Source organism: Phaseolus vulgaris, chromosome 10, assembly GCF_051622355.1.
Source record: "Phaseolus vulgaris cultivar YP4 chromosome 10, ASM5162235v1, whole genome shotgun sequence".
NCBI classification, from domain to species: Eukaryota; Viridiplantae; Streptophyta; class Magnoliopsida; order Fabales; family Fabaceae; genus Phaseolus; species Phaseolus vulgaris.
In genome coordinates this window covers 32696160-32708762 of record NC_143507.1, presented here as the reverse complement: position 1 = coordinate 32708762, position 12603 = coordinate 32696160, and positions in this window count along the sequence as shown.

The window sequence follows — 12603 nt, the reverse complement described above, 5'->3', positions numbered from 1 at the left end:
TGGGCTCATACTGGATGTCAAACTCTGACAACTCCACCGCCCAGCGCACCATCCTTCCCGCTATGTCAGGTTTCTGCAATACCTTTTGTATAGTGAGGTTCGTCATCACCACTACTGTAAAACTGTGGAAGTAGTGGCGGAGCCTCCTGGCCGAAAATACCACGGCCAACGCTGCCTTTTCCAGCGACTGGTATCTCGTCTCTGGGCCTTGTAAAGCCTTGCTCACGAAATAGATGGGCCTTTGAATTTGGTCCTGCTCCTGGACCAGCACAGAACTGATAGCTCGTTCTGTTACCGCAAAGTATAGCCGGAGGGGCACGCCTGCTACTGGTTTACAAAGGACCGGTGGCGTTGCCAAGTACTCTTTAAACTTGATGAAAGCCGCCACATTCGTCGGTCCATGCAAAGCGACTATTTCTTTTAAGGCACTAGAAATAGGGGTGCCCCTTCTCTCCTCCCGCAGAAACAAACCTTGATAATGCTGTCATTCGCCCTGTCAGTTGCTGCACTTCCTTTACTGATGTCGGGCTCCGCATGGCGATGATGGCTGCGCACTTGTCCGGGTTTGCCTCAATTCCTCTTTCCGTGAGCATGAAGCCTAAAAACTTCTCTGTCTCAACCCCAAAGACACATTTCTCAGGGTTCAGCTTGAGGCGATACTTCGAGATGGTGGCAAACAACTCTTCCAGGTCTGCTGTATGTCGCCTTCTATCGGGCGAAGTTACCACCATGTCGTCTACGTAGGCTCGCACGTTCCTTCCCAACATGGGCGCCAGGACCTTGTCCATTAACCTCTGATAGGTGGCGCCCGCATTCTTTAACCCGAACGGCATTACTTTGTAGCAATAGCTACACGTCTCGGTCATGAACGCTGTTTTACCCTAATCTCTCGAGTGCATCTTGATCTGATTATACCCCAAAAAGCGTCCAGGAAACTCAGCATTTCGCAGCCTGAAGCACTATCCACCAAGGCATCAATGCTGGGTAGTGGATAGGAGTCTTTGGGGCATGCTTTGTTCAGGTCCGTGAAGTCGACACACATCCTCCACTTCCCATTCGCCTTCTTCACTAGGACGACATTGGCCAGCCACTCGGGGTATTGGATTTCCCGTATGTGTCCGGCGCTCAACAGCTTTTGCGTCTCTTCCCTTATCACAAGTCGCCTCTCCTCATTAAACTTTCTCCTTCTTTGTCGCACGGGGCGGACCGTGGCGTCCATGCTAAGGTGATGGCATAGAAAGTCAGGGTCGATGCCCGACATGTCTGAGGCGGACCATGTGAAAGCATCTAGATGACGTGAAATCACCTCCGCCACCTCATCCTGCTCTTCTTGGCTCAACAAACGCCCCAGCTTAAACGTTTTGCCGCCAATCTGCCTCTCCACCACATTGGCAGCCGGCTGATCCCTCCTATCTTCCTTAAGGGGCGTCGCCCGGTAGTGCTTTCCAGGCGTCGACTCTTCTACGGGCGATGCGTTGTCGGGCCCCTCCTCCATGGGCGCGTCTGCTTCGGGCGTCGCCCTCACGGGTGTGGCCTCGCTAGGCGTTGACTCCGTGGGCGTCGCCTCATTCAAGGGTTCTATCTCCATCGCCGTGTCTGCACTTGGCGGACGCTCGAACACCATGAACACGCCTCTCTTCGTTTTCAGGCTATTCTCATAACATTTTCGCGCTTCCTCCTGATCTGACTTGATGACAATCACTTTGCCACTAAGATCCGGCAGCTTCATTTTCATGTGGTGCGTGGAGGCTACTGCGTTCAGCCTGTTCAACGCCGGTCTGCCCAACAAGATGTTGTAGGCTGAGTTGGCGTTTACGACTAAGTACCTAATGTTTTCGGTATGTGAGACCGCTCCATCCGAGAATGTCGTCCTCAATTCCAGGTAGCCTCGTACTTCCACCTGGTTGTCAGCGAACCCATATAAGCACCCTGTGTAGGGTCTCAAAAGGTCAGGAGACAAGCGCAACTTGTTGAATGTCGACTAGAACATAACATCTGCGGAGCTTCCTTGGTCGACTAGAACCCTGTGCACCTTTCTTCCAGCCGTGACGACCGAAATGACCATGGGGTCATTATCGTGCGGCACAACATCCTGCAGATCCGTCCTCGTGAACATGAGGTCTGACTCCCACGGGTTACCCGAGATTCTTTCTTCAATCGAATTGACCCCCCTCGCATATTTCTTCCGTTGGGAGGTAGTGGGTCCTCCCCCGGAAAAGCCACCAGCAATGGTGTGGACTTCGCCAAGGACAGGCATCTCGTGCGTTTGTTCTTCCACTGGTGCCGGCAGGGTCGCGGTCGTGGCGGGCTCTGCGATGTAATCCTTCAAAAATCCGCTTCTCACCAACTCATCTAGCTGGTATCCCAGCGACAGGCAATTGTTGATGTGATGACCGAAAGCTTCATGGAACTCGCACCAAGAGTCCTTGCGAGGCCCTAACACCTTGTCGGTCTTCGCCGGTCGCCTCAACCTTTCAGCTATATTGGGCACGGCAATCAGATCCTTCAATTCCACCACAAAGTCGTACCTCGCTGGCCTGGCCCTTTCCCTGGCGGGGCGATTTCCACCTGCTGGACCCCTGGGTTGGGGTTTTCTTGTCTCATAGGGGCGTCTCCCATCTAGCTTCTTCCTCCCCGTCGTGGTCTCGTTGACCCTGACGGGTTGAGCCCACATCTGCGCTCTCGGGCGTGAGGGTACGACGCTGGTGCGCTTCTCACACACCTCTCCCTCAGAGGCGATATGCTCCACCGCGCGACGCCTTATTTCAGCGAAGGTCCTGGGGCGATTACGAATGATGGATTCGCAAAAGGGTTCGGGACACACGCCCTTTCTAAAGGCGTACACGATCATGGGCTCTTCTGTAGTACCAACCTTTACTACCTGGGCCCCGAAACGGTTGATGTACTCCTTCAAGGTCTCTCCTTGATATTGTTTCACATCAAACAGGTCATACGAAACTGGCGGCAGGGCCCTGTTCGCTAAGTATTGCTCCCTAAACAACCGCGACAGCTGCTGGAAGGAGGTGATATGGCCGTTTGGAAGGATGATGAACCAGTCCATGGCCATCCCCGTCAAGGTGCTCATAAAGAGCTTGCACCTCACGACATCGGAGCCGCTTACTAGCACCATCTGCGTGTGGAAAGCAGTGAGGTGCGCCTCAGGATCCTCCATCCCGGTGAAGATCACCTTGGGTCCCGCGAACGTGTTGGGGATCACAGCTTCTAGAATCTCCTGCGAGAAGGGTGTGGAAAACTCCCTTAGTGGGGTGAGAGGCTCGGTCTCATTTTGGTCACGTTGCCTTTGGTTATCGCCCAAACCACGGCGCAACTCTTCATTGATACGATGGAGCTCATCGTTTCTCACATGGGAAGCCGCGAGATCCGCCTGCATACGCTCTTGCTCCGCCCTTGATTCCGCCATTTCATCTTGCAGCCCCCGCATCATGTTCATGACCTGCTGCATGGACATTTCCTCGCCTACTGCGCGCGGAACCTTGTCTCGTGCCCCTCATTCTTCACTGTTTTCCTCTTAAACTTCTCCAGTCGTTAGGGTAGCTCTGATAAATTGACTGAAACTTGCGGTGGGACTGATGTTTTAAATCGGCCCCACGGTGGGCGCCAAATGTTCCGGCTGGTTGACCTAAGACGTCTTTGTGCGCAACCTTGCCCGTCAGCTAGGGACACCTTCCCTCTGGCTACCTGTGGATACCTGCAAAGAACGACAAAAGGGCGCCCTAGCGGCCGTTTGCACTTCGATGCTCAAGTCAGCTAGCAAGAAACACCAAAAACTCTGCACCTCCGTGTCGGAGCACCGTGAATGGCACTCTGAAGGTGGTAAACAAAACTGTGTATTGTGTATCTTTTCTCCTTTTGGCAAACAACCTTTCTCTAGTCCCTTGTGCGTAGCCTCAAGACTCGAGCAAGCAACTAGAGTGTATTCTGGGAAAATTTGCCAAAAGTTCAAACCAACCCTGTTTCCAACATCCAAGGTTCTATTTAAACGCCTCTAGCATTTAAAGCGTCTTAAAGCGCATTTAATTATGAAACGTTCAGCGCCTTTAAGACGTTTAAACCGCCTGAAGCATTTAAAGTACCTTAAAACACTCTAAACGTACCCTTTAATTACCTTCAAATAGCTTTAATTACCTTATACCTGACAAATGGATGTTGCTGTTCTGACTTGGCTGCTATTACACGTGGAGGGCCTCACAGCACCGCGACCCAACTTGGGGGTATTTCGTCGTGTGAGTCCTCCTTCCTTGGAGTGCATCTGGCGCGAGGGGTGACTTTTTTGGGTGCCAGCTCATGCCCCCCAAACATCTAGTCACTCGCTTTGAGAGCGTATCTACCTTCCTCTCGTACCCTGCACCTGGCTACCCTGGGCGTGACCCTCCTCATGAGTCGTATCTATCCCAAGGGCCTCTCTGGGGTGACCTGGGCACTTCGCGAGTCAGATTGCTCTCCACTAGCGCTAGTACTATGGCCTTGAAGCCACCTTTCTCTTCCCTTTATTGCTACCCCGGGTTATCGGGGTTTGAGGCCTTCCCATGGCATCACTCCCTCCATGGTCTTTCCTACCCATGGGTATCGGGGAGCGACACTGTGGATGCCTTGCTCTGGTGACATTTTACCTTGGCGACGCCCTACCTTAGCGACGCCTTGACTTGGCGATGCCTTCTCTGGGCAACGTCTTATCTGGGCGACGCTTCCTCTTGGCGACGCCTCGCCTTGGTGATGCCTGCACTTGGCGTCGCCTCACCTAGGCGACGCCTTAGGTTGACTTTGACCTTGACGCTGACTTTGACCTTGACTTTGTCAATGTCCGGGTACGGGACGGTACAAAACCTATTTTAATTGTTTTGAATGTGATCAAAACTGTTTTAGCTCTTTAATGCTGCCTTAAACGGCTAGATTTCAATATAGCCTTTCTTTCAAAACAAAATAACAAGTTTTTTAGAGTTTGAAATAGAGATTGAGATTTGTTTTTTAAAGAAGTTTTCAAAGGTTTTGCAAGATTGTTGTTAAAGCTTTGCACTAGTACAAGATCTGATCATAAGGCTTCTTGTTTTGTATAATCTCAGGTGTTTTCTATCCCTTTCAAAGTTCTTGTAATTATTATTTCATTACAACTGTAAGTGTTTGAAATCCTGCAAAGTCAGAGGGAGTTCTGACTTGAGGTATGTAGTGTTGCAAAGAAGGTGAATGGGTCTTGTGGTTTTCAAGGTAACCTCTTTGTGGTGTGTTTGTGTAATCTGAACTTGATTACTAGTGGAACTCAGAGGTTGTTCTAAGAACTGGATGTAACTCAAGGTTGAGTGAATCGGTATAAACCTGTTGTGTAAATCTCTCTTTCTCTAACTCCTTATAACTGTTTATGTTAATTCTGTTTCTGCTGCATTTTAATCGGTTAAAATTCTGTAATAATTTTTGTATCATTGTTTGATTGCTTTCCTTAAGTGTTTATCTGTGTTTGTTTGATAAAGGTTCATTCTTAATCAAGTTTTTCGAAAATCTTTGACAAACAATTCACCCTCCCCCTCTTGTTTAAGTCATATATTCTAACAATTGGCATCAAGAGCTAGGTTCTTGGAAAATATTCAAGTTTTTGTTTTTCTAAAAAATGTGTTTACATGGCTGGCAAGTTTTGTTTTGGGGAAGGTGCTTCTTTGAATAAACCACCTCTTTTTTGTGGTAAAAATTATTAGCTTTGGTGTATAAGAATGAAGTTCTTTATTGAGTCGCTAGATAAGCAAATCTGGAATGTTATCTCAAACAATGCCTTCATGCATATGCCTGAAAACAACTGATGTGATTCCAATAGCCACTTAGAACAAGATTCTTGACACTTTGAGGAATCACCTTGAGCTGGAAAATATAGAGGCACTTTCTTAGAAGTTGGATCATGGTTCTAAAATCAAGAACTCACCAAAACAAGTACCAATTCTCAAACTCATTTGGATGAACCAAATATTGTCAAATTGAATCAACAAAGGAGAAGGAAAAGAAGAAACCGAACAGAATTGAACTTAAAACAAAAGAGCCGAACAGAATTTAAAAACAAAACAGAATATAGGTGCTGAAAATAGAAAAACCGAAAGCTAGACAACTCAAAACACAAGATAACATGAACAAATTGAAGAAGAAGAAAGGAAGGAGAAGAGAATGCTCATGAAGATGGAGGAATGGTTGGATGATCACGCCACTAGAAGAATGGATGCTCCTAGATGAGTGTGGAAGCCGCCACTTGAGGAAACCATGGTCCTTCAAGATAAGACTAGAGAAGAAGCTCAAAGCTCTCCAAATGCTCACTCCAATTTTGAGTATAGTTTCTTTAGATAAAATTCAAATCTGAATTTTACAAAGGAAGCACCTCTATTTATAGCCTAAGGTGCTGAAAAATAGGTGGGAAATTTCAAATAAACTCATTTGAAATTCCCACCAAAAACAAGTCACATGGGAGGTGTGACCTTTTTCTACTATGACACCTCCCAAAAACTACACCTACACCACTCTCCTAAGTCACATGGACAATGTGACTTTATTTTACATTTTCACACACCTTTATTTAATAACCACACCTCCTAAAACTATACAAGAGTATTTCAAAGCTTGGCCTTGCCCCTCATGGGATGGACTTGGGCTCTTTGGGCTTTGGCCTTCTTGGGCTTGGGCTTGGGCTTTGGGCTTGGGCCTCATCTTTATTTTATGTCTTCTTTTAATTTTGAGAAGACTAGAAGGAAGAACTTCAAATGTGAGGGTGGATGTCCTCTTCCTCCATTAATAAAAGCCTCCTTTATTTGATTCTCATCATACTCCTCGAGTTGGAGAGAATTCGTCCACGAATTCTGAATCCCTGCATATAACAAAGTCAGTTTAGTTTTACAATTAAAAGTGGAAGAAAAATGTAAACATGACTTAGCATTTGTAAATAATGGGATTTCAGAAAAGGAGGTTCTATAAATCGACCAAGTTGGAAAAATTTGTTTGGGAATGATGTGATGTTTTGGAAAAAGACCTCTTAAATGGTGACAACCATTAGGAGGTATGAACAAATCATCCCTAACATTTTTTAACCAAGATGGTGGTGAAATAGGAACCTTGGGTAATGAAAAAGATAAGGAAGGAAAACACCTTGGAGGTGAAAGGATAAGACCCATGTCAACTTGGCCTTCTTTGTCTATTTCATTTTTACTTGTGGTAGGTGGGTGAATTAAGTCTTGTTTGACCTTGTTTATCTTTAAGATTTTCTTTTGTGGACAATGAAGAGCTATGTGCCCAAAACCTAAACATTTAAAACATTTGATATTTGAAGTTTTGGTAGGTGACTTAGGAGTAGAAAGATTTGTAGTAGAAACTTTGTTTGGAAACATGGTTTGTTTGGAAAAATTGGAAGGAGAAATTTTGTTTGCATCCTTCCTAGAAGAGTTGTAGAAATCATCATCATGAGTATTTTTGAAAGTTTTGTTCAAAAGATATGATTCTACCTTGATGGCTTTGCGAAACACGCTCTTTAAAGAAGAATATTCTTTTAATTCTACAAAATCTCTAATATCTCTTTTCAAACCACGTACAAACCATTTAATCTTTGACTCTTCATTAGCATGCATATTCATTTTAGTCAAAGTTGTTTCAAAATCTTTAAAGTATTCATCTACCATCCTATGTCCTTGGGGAAGCCTTTGGAACTTCAACAAGTGTTCCTTCCTAGAAGGAGGAACAAACCTCGCGCGCATACACTCTTTCAAAGCATTCCAAGAAACCACGGGAGGTTTCTTGCGATATATAATGTCCATTACAATTTTATGCCACCATTCTTTGGCATAGCCCAAAAAGGATAAAGAAACTAATCTAAGTTTTTGGTCATCTTGGACCTTATACACATGAAAATAATGGTCAACCTTAGTCTCCCATTCTAAATACACATTAGGATCACTATCACCATTAAAACTAGGGACTTTTTTACAAGCAATGTTGAACACATGGTGATATCTTTGGTCACGGTTATAGCTCTCTTCATGATAATGATGGTGATGCCTCCTTCTTCTATGTTCTTCTTCACCAAGGACTGAAGCTTTGGAAGGAGAATGCTGTTTGTAAGATGCACCACTTGAATAGCCAGCCATTTTGCAAATAAAAAAACAGCAAACACACAAAAACAGCAAACAAGTTAAGAAACAAAATTAGCAAAAACAGTGAGCTTGGCAATGAAACTGCCGAAGTGAAATGAGGCTGAAAAAAGAGATCACTCTCAAAGAAATAATGTTCTTGCACCAATCTGATCTTGAGGCCTTGGAATCCTCAAATGAAATATGTCAAAGCAAGCACACCAATCTCAAAAGCAACCACCACAAAACCAATGAAACAATAAAGACACACAAGAAAAGGTATAAGCAAGGAAAGGTAATTGCAAAAGGAATACTATATGTAAGACAAACTCAAAGAGTAAGAATGAAAGACAATCAAGAAAATAAAGAACTCAATGAGAAAAGTAGGCACACAAAAGAATACTTAAGGAAAAGCACTAGAGTAGATGAAGAAAACAAAAAATTAGCTACTGGAATTTATTTTTTTTTAAAATGCAAACTGTGCTTGATATTCACTGATTTAACTGGAACGTTGTACAGCGAACTGGATTATGAAATTTATACCACAGAAACTTCAAGATGTTAACTCAAAAATGGCACTGGAATCAATTAAAAACAGTAAGCCAATTGAGAGAAATACAATTTTTAAAATCACTGCCAGATTACCGTATTTTTTTCGGCAGGAATGTACACTTTTTTTATTTTATTTATCATTTTTTGTGTACTTCATATTTTTGAATGATTCTTTTTTCTATTCTTTTCTAACACTTTGAATATCTCAAATCCAGAATTTCAGAATTTTACAGTACGTAAATCAGTTGCAATAAGGAAAAACAGTAAGCACTTTTTTTCAGAAACAGAGGAATCCTAATAGGAATAAAAAACAGGATGATGAACTAGCAAAGACATAATAGAAAATGATGTATTGGAACTTGTATAGGTCTAGAATACAAGTATGAACTCAATTCTAAAAAGAAAATGCACAAAGGATCAACATCAATTCAGAAAATTATATGACACCAAAGCAAGAAACAATCAAAACAATAAAAGTACTACTAGAAGTAATGACATATATGGAATAACATGACTAAGACAAAACTTGACATGATTCAAAAATTAAAAGACACAACACAAATTGTAACAAGTGAAAGGAAGCTTAAGGCAAACTCTAGGAAGGATAATGCCATTCCAAAAGAGCAACCATACTCATAAGAATTATGAGTGCCATAAACCTTTCCTCAAACACTTGGAGCAAAAGAAAAAAAAACAGCAAGAATACTCAAATAAAATTCTAAAACAGAAACTTAAATTGCAAGAAATTAAAGAGCTCTTGAAATTAAAGTGCACACAACTCAACAATTAAACAAGAATGAACCTAAGACTCATGATACCACATGATGTGATTCCAATAGCCACTTAGAACAAGATTCTTGACACTTTGAGGAATCACCTTGAGCTGGAAAATATAGAGGCACTTTCTTAGAAGTTGGATCATGGTTCTAAAATCAAGAACTCACCAAAACAAGTACCAATTCTCAAACTCATTTGGATGAACCAAATATTGTCAAATTGAATCAACAAAGGAGAAGGAAAAGAAGAAACCGAACAGAATTGAACTTAAAACAAAAGAGCCGAACAGAATTTAAAAACAAAACAGAATATAGGTGCTGAAAATAGAAAAACCGAAAGCTAGACAACTCAAAACACAAGATAACATGAACAAATTGAAGAAGAAGAAAGGAAGGAGAAGAGAATGCTCATGAAGATGGAGGAATGGTTGGATGATCACGCCACTAGAAGAATGGATGCTCCTAGATGAGTGTGGAAGCCGCCACTTGAGGAAACCATGGTCCTTCAAGTTAAGACTAGAGAAGAAGCTCAAAGCTCTCCAAATGCTCACTCCAATTTTGAGTATAGTTTCTTTAGATAAAATTCAAATCTGAATTTTACAAAGGAAGCACCTCTATTTATAGCCTAAGGTGCTGAAAAATAGGTGGGAAATTTCAAATAAACTCATTTGAAATTCCCACCAAAAACAAGTCACATGGGAGGTGTGACCTTTTTCTACTATGACACCTCCCAAAAACTACACCTACACCACTCTCCTAAGTCACATGGACAATGTGACTTTATTTTACATTTTCACACACCTTTATTTAATAACCACACCTCCTAAAACTATACAAGAGTATTTCAAAGCTTGGCCTTGCCCCTCATGGGATGGACTTGGGCTCTTTGGGCTTTGGCCTTCTTGGGCTTGGGCTTGGGCTTTGGGCTTGGGCCTCATCTTTATTTTATGTCTTCTTTTAATTTTGAGAAGACTAGAAGGAAGAACTTCAAATGTGAGGGTGGATGTCCTCTTCCTCCATTAATAAAAGCCTCCTTTATTTGATTCTCATCAACAACTCTACATCATCTAAAAATGAAAGAGACCATCTTGATTGTATAAATAAGAATGTAATTGTCTCTGTCCTTGATTCTGATGAATTGCTCAAAGTTTCAGAATGTATCTCAGCCAAAGAAATGTGGAATACTCTTGAGAAATATCACAAGAACCCAAGGAGTGCTTGACTAGACAAGGAAGAGTCTTCTACTGATTCATCTTCTTCAGAAACCGAGATAGAGGTATGCCTTATGGAAAAAGAAGAATCTGGATCAAACCAAGTAAGTACATCTTCTTCCAATAAATGTGAAAGTTATTTCCAACTTCTTGATGTTTTCCAAGAAGCTCATGAAGAAGTTAAAAGATTAACCTTTCAAATAACCGGTTGAAAAGTGAATACAATTGTTTGAAAGAGAAAGTCAAAGTTCTGGAAAATGATTTGAACAACTCAAATGCTGATTTTAAAAATCTTGAACTGATTTATCAAAACTCCTCTTGCAAATTGAGTCAAGCTTTTGTAAAAATTGTGAATCCCTTCAAAAGAAGGTTTTATATCTTGTGAAAACTATTGATACAATTGCAAAAGGCAAATCAAATATCGAGAATGTTTTAGAATCTCAAAGTGTGCTTTTGGGAAATCTGGTTTGGGTTTTAACCCACAAAGCAAAAATAGTGGATGTTCAAACCATCATAAAAAATCAATCGGTTAAAAAGTCGAAACAACCAGTTATTTGTTGTTTCTACTGTATGAGAAAGGGCCACTCTGTTAGATTCTATAAGATTAGAAATTTTTTTGTTCCAAAAGGTATCTTAAAATGGGTTCCTAAGAATCCTAAGGTTCCTTGGAATCAAATTAACATCCATGGACCCAAGTTTGTAAGGGGACCAGATCTTGCCACCTGGTTTTGAATTTTGCAAGATTGCTTAGTGAGAAAACAACCTTTGTGGTATTTAGATAGTAGCTGCTCCAAGCATATGACTGGAGATGCATCCAAATTTGTTAGCATCACTCTCAAACAGGAATGGCATGTGACCTATGGAGACAACAACAAGGAAAAAATCCTTGGCAAAGGTACCATAGGCAATGAAAACATTTTTCTAATCCATGATGTGCTCTATGTAGAAGGACTTAAGCACAACCTACTTAGCATCCGTCAGCTTTGTGACAGAGGCTACCAAGTCACCTTCAGAACAAATTCATGTGAGATTAGGCTGCCAAACTCAAAGGAAGTTCTTCTTGTTGGTAAGAGATCAAACAATGTCTATTTGCTTGATATTTCTAACTCCACTTCAATCGATTGTCTTCTAACAAAGCATGAGGAATCATGGCTTTGGCATAGAAGAATTGCACACATACACATGCATCATTTGAATAAACTGATTTCAAGTGAACTTGTACTTGGCTTACCCAAACTCAAGTTCGAGAAGGAGCATGTGTGTGAGGCTTGCCAAAAGGGGAAACAAACAAGAAAATCTTTTAAATTGAAAAACTTTGTTTCAACTTCAAAACCTCTTGAGCTCTTGCACATGGATCTTTTTGGCCCTTCTAGGACTATGAGTCTTGGAGGACATTTGTATGCTCTTGTGGTTGTAGATGACTTTTCCAGGTTTACTTAGACCATTTTCCTATACTCAAAGAAGGAAGCCTACCCTGAATTCAAAAAGGTTGCATAACACATGTTGCAACAACATTGGAGCAATTAGGAGTGACCATGGTGGTGAATTTCAGAATGAGAAATTCAGCAACTTCTGCAATAAGCTAGGGATCTTTCACAATTTCTCAGCACCAAGAACACCCCAACAAAATGGAATGGTGGAGAGAAAGAATAGGTCACTTGAAGAGTTAGCAAGGACAATTCTGAATGAATCATCCCTGCCTAAGTGTTTTTGGGTTGATGCGGTTAGGACAGCTTGTTACGTGATGAATCGTGTACTCATTAGGTCAATCTTAAAGAAGACTCCATATGAGCTGCTGAATGGAAGGAAGCCACGTATAGGCCACCTAAAAGTCTTTGGATGCAGGTGCTACATCCTAAACAATTGTAAGGAAAATCTGGGTAAGTTTGATGCTAAGGCTGACAAAGGTATTTTCCTTGGTTATTCTCTATCTAGCCATGCATATATAGTATACAATAA